This window comes from Lissotriton vulgaris, chromosome 1_1 (assembly GCF_964263255.1).
Source record: "Lissotriton vulgaris chromosome 1_1, aLisVul1.2, whole genome shotgun sequence".
Lineage (NCBI taxonomy): Eukaryota > Metazoa > Chordata > Amphibia > Caudata > Salamandridae > Lissotriton > Lissotriton vulgaris.
This window is the reverse complement of record NC_141685.1, coordinates 1,368,962,825-1,368,973,604: the sequence shown is the minus strand read 5'-3', so window position 1 is coordinate 1,368,973,604 and position 10,780 is coordinate 1,368,962,825. Positions and strand designations below refer to the sequence as shown.

General features: G+C 42.4%; 2 non-coding genes across 2 annotated transcripts; both read left to right on the top strand.

Annotated features, from left to right (window-relative positions):
* Positions 1-522: 522 nt before the first annotated feature.
* TRNAH-GUG (transfer RNA histidin (anticodon GUG)) lies at positions 523-594 on the top strand. The gene has a single exon. It is a non-coding gene; the product is annotated as a tRNA-His (tRNA).
* Positions 595-3,463: 2,869 nt separating this feature from the next.
* TRNAH-GUG (transfer RNA histidin (anticodon GUG)) lies at positions 3,464-3,535 on the top strand. The gene has a single exon. It is a non-coding gene; the product is annotated as a tRNA-His (tRNA).
* Positions 3,536-10,780: the final 7,245 nt, after the last annotated feature.

Sequence of the window (10,780 nt, the reverse complement as noted above, 5' to 3'; positions counted from 1 at the left end):
TAATTAGGCATGCAGTCATTAGCCACAGCTCTTATTATGGGTCACTGAGGTCAGTTTCAATAATTCCTCAAAAACCTAACCATGCAGTCCCCCCTAACTGTGTAGTTATCTTGCTTTACTGCTGTTTGTGTGATTAGCTGGGAGGAGCTCACGGCAGCATCCTCCCAATAAAAGTGTAGATGGACCGTTCCTTAACTCTTTCTTGCTTCACATACAGATGGCTTGAGGAGGTACAGGAGAGATGCAGGTCTAATAAACAGAATAGAATATCTGCGCCAGGTGTGTTTCTCTGCATTGGTGTCCCATCACAGGCCCACCAGTGTATGTGTGATCTTTGACTCCTGCCAGTTTACAAGCAGGCGGCCAGGAAACGGTTTCAGCCTATCAACCTCTGAGGAGATAAAGCCTTTGTATAAGGAATGAGGAAGCAATGAACACATTCAGCCTATCACAGGAGTAGCCCTGAGTGTTCCGAATTATAATTTCTTCATGTCACTGTACATTATTGAGCCCAAGTAGCTCGCCGTGATGGTATAGTGGTTAGTACTCTGTGTTGTGGCCGCAGCAACCTCGGTTCGAATCCAAGTCACGGCATTGTGGTTGGCAATGTCACGGCAGTTGGGTTTTTCCTTTACAGAATTCCCAAATGTACCAGTTGTTTTTGTAAAATGTCTATTAAAAACAGATCCTTTTCAATATTTAAACGATCTAACGACAAATTATTTAAACACACATGATTATAAGATGTAGGTATACTGTACTTACTGACATAAATTATCGTTCTTGAACATATTTGCAGTAAGGGGAGCGGAGCTCTCCCCCAGGCCAATCAGAATGCAGATGAAAGTAGTTGCAGTTGAGTGACCTGTATTGTGGCTGTGTACAGGGAATGCACATATGTAACTGTCTCGCAGCCCAATCCAGACGTCAATTGTAGACAGGTTTCAATGCAAATAGAGCAGTAAGTGCAGAGAAATGCTCACTCTCTAAAAATGGCATTTATACAATAGTAAGACTAAATCCAACCTCACCAGTAGATAGGATTTATCAATAAATAAATAAAGCTTCTCCTCTCTTATATGGAATTATCCCCCAAAAAGTATAAGGGAATACCCAATGCTAACCTATGAGAGGGGCAGACCTCACAGTAGTGAAAAATGTAATAGACTGTTTGATACTACTAGGACATACAAACTACCACAGTACATGTCTTACCTTTTACTTACATAGCATGATGCCCCTGGGACTACCTAGGGCCTACCTTAGGGGTTACTGATATGTGATAAAATTGGAGTTTAAGGCTTGGCAAGTAGTTTTAAATGCCAAGTCGAAGTGGCAGTACACTGCAGCACAGGCACTGCAGTAGCAGGCTTGAGACAGGTTTGAAATGCTATTTCTTTGGGCGGCACAATCAGTCCCTGGGTATATGGTATACCACTTTACAAGGGGCTTTCAAGTAAATTAAATCTGTCAGTCAGGTATACTCCAATTATACACATGATTAGGGAAGAAGCACGTGCACTTCAGCACTGATTAGTAGCGATAAAGTGATCAGAGTCCTAAGGCCAACAAAAAGATACAGCAAAATACGGAGGTGAAAAGCAATAAGGTGGGGTTGGGACCACCTTAAGAATGCAAGGTCTAACAAAAACGAACTAAGGATAACATGAGTAAAACATCAGGTTTCTCTACAGCATTTGGTGAGACAAGTGAGCCTTCTTTTATCTTCCATAAATGCAATCTTTACCGGACCCCTTTATTATATAGCTCTTCAAGAAAAAAATATAAAGCACTTACAAAGGAGCCTCAAATACTCAAAGATGGTAGACTTCTGTAATATGGGCCATATACTAAAAGCAGCACGAAAACAGAGTGCAATAGGGTCCAAAAAACTTGAGTGACCCATGAGAGTATGCATGCAAGCCTATGGTATTCCAAACTAGAGATATACGCATGCAATTTTTGTTTTTAGGAGAGAATGTGCCTGCTGAAAAAAACATTATTTTTAAAAAGTGCATTGCAGAATATCAGGAATTTTCTGTGGGACACCTTGAAAACTTGCATACAGATTATGTGCACACACCTTACAGTCAGTTGTTGTGGCCGAGTGGTTAAGGCGATGGACTAGAAATCCATTTGGTTCTCCCCGCACAGGTTCGAATCCTGCCGACAACGAGATTCTTTTTAACATCGGCTACAATTTCAGAAGTTAACCTTTAGTATTTCTTCCATGTCAGTTTTATAAATAGGTGGCTTATTTTGGTGTCACTATTGCCATATCACATATTTATTATCGCTCCCCCTTTCGTATCTTTGCTATAACTCTCGTCCTTCATTAGCGCTGGTGCAAACGCTTCAAATTATTATACCCTGGCTCTCTCGGTCATACCTGTGCATGCACTTGAAACTTACTTTACCAATAAAAGAAGCAAATAGAGAAATACAATATAAGTGCTAGCTGGATTAGGCAAACACACTTCATAAAACTGCATTTTCTTTTCTATTCTCCCCCGTGTTACAAGCTTAACTGCTCCCTGTGTAATTTCTCTTAACCTGCTGTTCCTGGAAGAGAATTTCATCTACAAGCTCTTTCTGTGTTTTTTCCTAGTCTTTTCTTTCCCTTTTCTTAGATTTGTAACTGTTCCTTTACGTGCTCTATTTAGGCGCCATTAATCTCATTTGAGCTCCTTGTACCTGCTGCTGTTTTCTCCACACCTCATACTGTCTTTTCCCTCTTTCTCTCTTTCTCTGCGGTTGGTGGCTACTTTCCAAAGCGTCTGATGCCCCAATGGTCCTTCGTCTTGTTGTCAGACGTGAATTTGAAAAGCAACAAAATTAACAAGCCTTTACCACTCACACATGGCAGAAGTTTATACTTTAATTCAATGAGCTAAGAAAAGTGTGTTGTGGGGCCCCTACGAGCCATGGTGCTTGCTTCATCATAATTAGGCATGCAGTCATTAGCCACAGCTCTGATTATGGGTCACTGAAGTCAGTTTCAATAATTCCTCAAAAACCTAACCATGCAGTCCCCCCTAACTGTGTAGTTATCTTGCTTTACTGCTGTTTGTGTGATTAGCTGGGAGGAGCTCACGGCAGCATCCTCCAATAAAAGTGTAGATGGACCGTTCCTTAACTCTTTCTTGCTTCACATACAGATGGCTTGAAGAGGTACAGGGGAGATGCAGGTCTAATAAACAGAATAGAATATCTGCGCCAGGTGTGTTTCTCTGCATTGGTGTCCCATCACAGGCCCACCAGTGTATGTGTGATCTTTGACTCCTGCCAGTTCACAAGCAGGCGGCCAGGAAACGGTTTCAGCCTATCAACCACTGAGGAGATAAAGCCTTTGTATAAGGAATGAGGAAGCAATGAACACATTCAGCCTAAAACAGGAGTAGCCCTGAGTGTTCCGAATTATAATTTCTTCATGTCACTGTACGTTATTGAGCCCAAGTAGCTCGCCGTGATCGTATAGTGGTTAGTACTCTGCGTTGTGGCCGCAGCAACCTCGGTTCGAATCCGAGTCACGGCATTGTGGTTGGCAATGTCACGGCAGTTGGGTTTTTCCTTTACAGAATTCCCAAATGTACCAGTTGTTTTTGTAAAATGTCTTTTAAAAACAGATCCTTTTCAATATTTAAACGATCTAACGACAAATTATTTAAACACACATGATTATAAGATGTAGGTATACTGTACTTACTGACATAAATTATCGTTCTTGAACATATTTGCAGTAAGGGGAGCGGAGCTCTCCCCCAGGCCAATCAGAATGCAGATGAATGCAGTTGCAGTTGAGTGACCTGTGTTGTGGCTGTCTACAGGGAATGCACATATGTAGCTGTCTCGCAGCCCAATCCAGACGTCAATTGAAGACAGGTTTTCATGCAAATAGAGCAGTAAGTGCAGAGAAATGCTCACTCTCTAAAAATGGCATTTATAGAATAGTAAGATTAAATCCAACCTCACCAGTAGATAGGATTTATCAATAAATAAATAAAGCTTCTCCTCTCTGATATGGAATTACCCCCCAAAAAGTATAAGGGAATACCCAATGCTAACCTATGAGAGGGGCAGACCTCACAGTAGTGAAAAATGTAATAGACTGTTTTATACTACTAGGACATACAAACTACCACAGTACATGTCTTACCTTTTACTTACATAGCATGATGCCCCTAGGACTACCTAGGGCCTACCTTAGGAGTTACTGATATGTAATAAAATTGGAGTTTAAGGCTTGGCAAGTAGTTTTAAATGCCAAGTCGAAGTGGCAGTACACTGCAGCACAGGCACTGCAGTAGCAGGCTTGAGACAGGTTTGAAATGCTATTTCTTTGGGCGCCACAATCAGTCCCTGGGTATATGGTATACCACTTTCCAAGGGACTTTCAAGTAAATTAAATCTGTCAGTCAGGTATACTCCAATTATACACATGATTAGGGAAGAAGCACGTGCACTTCAGCACTGATTAGTAGCGATAAAGTGATCAGAGTCCTAAGGCCAACAAAAAGATACAGCAAAATGCGGAGGTGAAAAGCAATAAGGTGGGGTTGGGACCACCATAAGAATGCAAGGTCTAACAAAAACGAACTAAGGATAACATGAGTAAAACATCAGGTTTCTCTACAGCATTTGGTGAGACAAGTGGGCCTTCTTTTATCTTCCATAAATGCAATCTTTCCCGGACCCCTTTATTATATAGCTCTTCAAGGAAAAAATATAAAGCACTTACAAAGGAGCCTCAAATACTCAAAGATGGTAGACTTCTGTAATATGGGCCATATACTAAAAGCAGCACGAAAACAGAGTGCAATAGGGTCCAAAAAACTTGAGTGACCCATGAGAGTATGCATGCAAGCCTATGGTATTCCAAACTAGAGATATACACATGCAATTTTTGTTTTTAGGAGAGAATGTGCCTGCTGAAAAAAACATTATTTTTAAAAAGTGCATTGCAGAATATCAGGAATTTGCTGTGGGACACCTTGAAAACTTGCATACAGATTATGTGCACACGCCTCGCAGTCAGTTGTTGTGGCCGAGTGGTTAAGGCGATGGACTAGATATCCATTGGGGTCTCCCTGCGCAGGTTCGAATCCTGCCGACAACGAGAATCTTTTTAACATTGGCTACAATTTCAGAAGTTAACCTTCAGTATTTCTTCCATGTCAGTTTTATAAATAGGTGGCTTATTTTGGTGTCACTATTGCCATATCACATATTTATTATCGCTCCCCCTTTCATATCTTTGCTATAACTCTCGTCCTTCATTAGCGCTGGTGCAAACGCTTCAAATTATTATACCCTGGCTCTCTCGGTCATACCTGTGCATGCACTTGAAACTTACTTTACCAATAAAAGAAGCAAATAGAGAAATAAAATAAAAGTGCTATCTGGATTAGGCAAACACACTTCATAAAACTGCATTTTCTTTTCTATTCTCCCCAGTGTTACAAGCTTAACTGCTCCCTGTGTATTTTCTCTTAACCTGCTGTTCCTGGAAGTGAATTTCATCTACAAGCTCTTTCTGTGTTTTTTCCTAGTCTTTTCTTTCCCTTTTCTTAGATTTGTAACTGTTCCTTTACGTGCTCTATTTAGGCACCATTAATCTCATTTGAGCTCCTTGTACCTGCTGCTGTTTTCTCCACACCTCATACTGTCTTTTCCCTCTTTCTCTCTTTCTCTGCGGTTGGTGGCTACTTTCCAAAGCGTCTGATGCCCCAATGTACCTTCGTCTTGTTGTCAGACGTGAATTTCAAAAGCAACAAAATTAACAAGCCTTTACCACTCACACATGGCAGAAGTTTATACTTTAATTCAATGAGCTAAGAAAAGTGAGTTGTGGGGCCCCTACGAGCCATGTTGCTTGCTTCATCATAATTAGGCATGCAGTCATTAGCCACAGCTCTGATTATGGGTCACTGAGGTCAGTTTCAATAATTCCTCAAAAACCTAACCATGCAGTCCCCTCTAACTGTGTAGTTATCTTGCTTTACTGCTGTTTGTGTGATTAGCTGGGAGGAGCTCACGGCAGCATCCTCCCAATAAAAGTGTAGATGGACCGTTCCTTAACTCTTTCTTGCTTCACATACAGATGGCTTGAGGAGGTACAGGGGAGATGCAGGTCTAATAAACAGAATAGAATATCTGCGCCAGGTGTGTTTCTCTGCATTGGTGTCCCATCACAGGCCCACCAGTGTATGTGTGATCTTTGACTTCTGCTCTCGTAATTGGCATGGCCGCGTTAGCGATTAGCTGAAACTACACGTTGTCCTCCTTAACTTGGCTATATATGAAAACGCCATTTTGAATGTTGCGGCGGCCATCTTAGACCATAAGCGGCCTCGTGGCCGGCGTGCCCTTTAGTCCGTTGTCCGTACCACTGACCACTTCAGTTTGCCCAGCAACAGGCTATTTTTAGTACTGGTCAAGCTTGCACATGCGCAGTCCCAACTGACCAGTCGTCCTTCAGGAATGTGCGCCAAACTGACCAGCGGAGTTGTGCCCCCTCCAATGAGCTGGCTGTGTTCCAAAACATGACCATATATGTACCTAAATGTGTTCTAACTTGTGCCGCCTATCTTTTATTGCCCCAAGACTGTATATAAATCGGGGTCACACCGGTGTTCGATGTGATACCTCTTGCATTACCGAAGGGTGCTGTTTGAGTGTACCACCACCCCATGGGGTCTTAATAAACTTGTTCTTTGCCTTTTACAGTTTCCGTGCCAACAGTTCTTGAGTGTAAGTGGGTTATCTTCGGAGCATGTAGGCCTTGGGAACCCTGATTACTACAAATTGGCGACCACGAAGGGACTCATCGGCGGCTCGGATGCCCGAAGGAGAGGTCGTGACGAAGGCTTGGAAACTCGCCATGGACGCGCGCTGCCACTGAGTGACCCGAGTCTTGGCTCCCACGGTGTTTCTTCCTTTCCTTCCGATCTGACCTTCCAGGTGGCGCCGGTCTCCGACTGAGTTTTCGAGTGTCTGCGTTGCTGGGAAAGTGCCATTTGGCTGATTTGAATTACAAGACCTTGGCAGTTGGAATCTGGACATTTGAGAATTTGGGTAAGATTTGTGTTCGGTAAGGTAGTCTTCGGACGCTTACTGAAGTTCTATGATTTGTGATCGGTAAGGTAGTCCTCGGACGCTTGCCGAAGTCCTACGATCTACGTTTTGATTTGAGTTAGCTACACTGCCAGTTCAGAAGCAGGCGGCCAGGAAACGGTTTCAGCCTATCAACCACTGAGGAGATAAAGCCTTTGTATAAGGAATGAGGAAGCAATGAACACATTCAGCCTATCACAGGAGTAGCCCTGAGTGTTCCGAATTATAATTTCTTCATGTCACTGTACGTTATTGAGCCCAAGTAGCTCGCCGTGATCGTAAAGTGGTTAGTACTCTGCGTTGTGGCCGCAGCAACCTCGGTTCAAATCCGAGTCACGGCATTGTGGTTGGCAATGTCACGACAGTTGGGTTTTTACTTTACAGAATTCCCAAATGTACCAGTTGTTTTTAAAAAATGTCTATTAAAAACAGATCCTTTTCAATATTTAAACGATCTAACGACAAATTATTTAAACACACATGATTATAAGATGTAGGTATACTGTACTTACTGACATAAATGATCGTTCTTGAACATATTTGCGGTAAGGGGAGCGGAGCTCTCCCCCAGGCCAATCAGAATGCAGATGAATGCAGTTGCAGTTGAGTGACCTCTGTTGTGGCTGTCTACAGGGAATGCACATATGTAGCTGTCTCGCAGCCCAATCCAGACATCAATTGAAGACAGGTTTTGATGCAAATAGAGCAGTAAGTGCAGAGAAATGCTCACTCTCTAAAAATGGCATGTATACAATAGTAAGATTAAATCCAACCTCACCAGTAGATAGGATGTATCAATAAATAAATAAAGCTTCTCCTCTCTGATATGGAATTACCCCCCAAAAAGTATAAGGGAATACCCAATGCTAACCTATGAGAGGGGCAGACCTCACAGTAGTGAAAAATGTAATAGACTGTTTGATACTACTAGGACATACAAACTACCACAGTACATGTCTTACCTTTTACTTACATAGCATGATGCCCCTAGGACTACCTAGGGCCTACCTTAGGGGTTACTGATATGTAATAAAATTGGAGTTTAAGGCTTGGCAAGTAGTTTTAAATGCCAAGTCGAAGTGGCAGTACACTGCAGCACAGGCACTGCAGTAGCAGGCTTGAGACAGGTTTTAAATGCTATTTCTTTGGGCGGCACAATCAGTCACTGGGTATATGGTATACCACTTTACAAGGGGCTTTCAAGTAAATTAAATCTGTCAGTCAGGTATACTCCAATTATACACATGATTAGGGAAGAAGCACGTGCGCCTGAGCACTGATTAGTAGCGATAAAGTGATCAGAGTCCTAAGGCCAACAAAAAGATACAGCAAAATGCGGAGGTGAAAAGCAATAAGGTGGGGTTGGGACCACCATAAGAATGCAAGGTCTAACAAAAACGAACTAAGGATAACATGAGTAAAACATCAGGTTTCTCTACAGCATTTGGTGAGACAAGTGGGCCTTCTTTTATCTTCCATAAATGCAATCTTTACCGGACCCCTTTATTATATAGCTCTTCAAGGAAAAAATATAAAGCACTTACAAAGGAGCCTCAAATACTAGAAGATGGTAGACTTCAGTAATATGGGCCATATACTAAAAGCAGCACGAAAACAGAGTGCAATAGGGTCCAAAAAACTTGAGTGACCCATGAGAGTATGCATGCAAGCCTATGGTATTCCAAAGTAGAGATATACGCATGCAATTTTTGTTTTTAGGAGAGAATGTGCCTTCTGAAAAAAACATTTTTTTAAAAAAGTGCATTGCAGAATATCAGGAATTTGCTGTGGGACACCTTGAAAACTTGCATACAGATTATGTGCACACGCCTCACAGTCAGTTGTTGTGTCAGAGTGGTTAAGGCGATGGGCTAGAAATCCATTGGGGTCTCCCCGCGCAGGTTTGAATCCTGCCGACAACGAGAATCTTTTTACATCGGCTACAATTTCAGAAGTTAACCTTTAGTATTTCTTCCATGTCAGTTTTATAAATAGGTGGTTTATTTTGGTGTCACTATTGCCATATCACATAATTATTATCGCTCCCCCTTTCACATCTTTGCTATAACTCTCGTCCTTCATTAGCGCTGGTCCAAATGCTTCAAATTATTATACCCTGGCTTACTCAGTCATACCTGTGCATGCACTTGAAACTTACTTTACCAATAAAAGAAGCAAATAGAGAAATAAAATAAAAGTGCTAGCTGGATTAGGCAAACACACTTCATAAAACTGCATTTTCTTTTCTATTCTCCCCCGTGTTACAAGCTTAACTGCTCCCTGTGTAATTTCTCTTAACCTGCTGTTCCTGGAAGAGAATTTCATCTACAAACTCTTTCTGTGTTTTTTCCTAGTCTTTTCTTAGATTTGTAACTGTTCCTTTACGTGCTCTATTTAGACGCCATTAATCTCATTTGAGCTCCTTGTACCTGCTGCTGTTTTCTCCACACCTCATACTGCCTTTTCCCTCTTTCTCTCTTTCTCTGCGGTTGGTGGCTACTTTCCAAAGCGTCTGATGCCCCAATGTTCCTTCGTCTTGTTGTCAGACGTGAATTTGAAAAGCAACAAAATTAACAAGCCTTTACCACTCACACATGGCAGAAGTTTATACTTTAATTCAATGAGCTAAGAAAAGTGTGTTGTGGGGCCCCTACGAGCCATGGTGCTTGCTTCATCATAATTAGGCATGCAGTCATTAGCCACAGCTCTGATTATGGGTCACTGAGGTCAGTTTCAATAATTCCTCAAAAACCTAACCATGCAGTCCCCCCTAACTGTGTAGTTATCTTGCTTTACTGCTGTTTGTGTGATTAGCTGGGAGGAGCTCACGGCAGCATCCTCCCAATAAAAGTATAGATGGAGCATTCCTACGTCTGTGGCTGATTCCTCTAGGCCCGACCTCCCTCACAAAGCCAGTAGGAACTGGAAACGTCTTGATTTAAATAAATTAAACTCTCTTCTCGCCAATTCTAAACCCACGGCTTCCATGATGACTATCAAAGAGCTACCTGCTGTTAGATCATGGTTAACCACCGCTTTGGACTCCTGTCTCCCTACCCAAAAAAATAAATCTCAAGTCCATCACCCCCGGCACCCTTGTTTAACGACTCCCTCCGTGCAGAAAAATCCAACTGTAAAAAATTGGAGCGCATATGGCGTTCCAACTATGACTCAGATCACAAAGTAAAATATAAGTCCGCCCTCAAAGCCTATCATGCGGCCTGTGATACCGCCAGAGCTAATTTTGCTAACAGCACCATACTTACAGCTCAAAACAGACCTAAGGCCCTGTTTAAAATAGTCAAGGAGCCCTCAGGTGCATCCTCGGTACCTGAGGATCCTTGTCTAGACACTGCTCAGTGTAATGCCTTAGCCAATTTTTTTCTTGAAAAAATTGATAAGATCTATGCCATTTTTAATTCGACTCCCGCTTCCTCCACTCACTCTGTTCAAGATCTACGCAACTCTCCCCCTGGTATTATTCCTTGCCCTCTGCCCGCCACCTCCTCACTTCTTGCTTGGGATCCTATTTCCCCCGCGCTTCTAAACAAGTATCTCCAAGACATCAAATCTGGCTCCCCCCTTGACCCCATGCCCCCTCAAGTTCTGAGTTCTCTGGACCCAGCACTTCTCCACATTATTTTAGATGTCCTGAACGCTTCGCTAA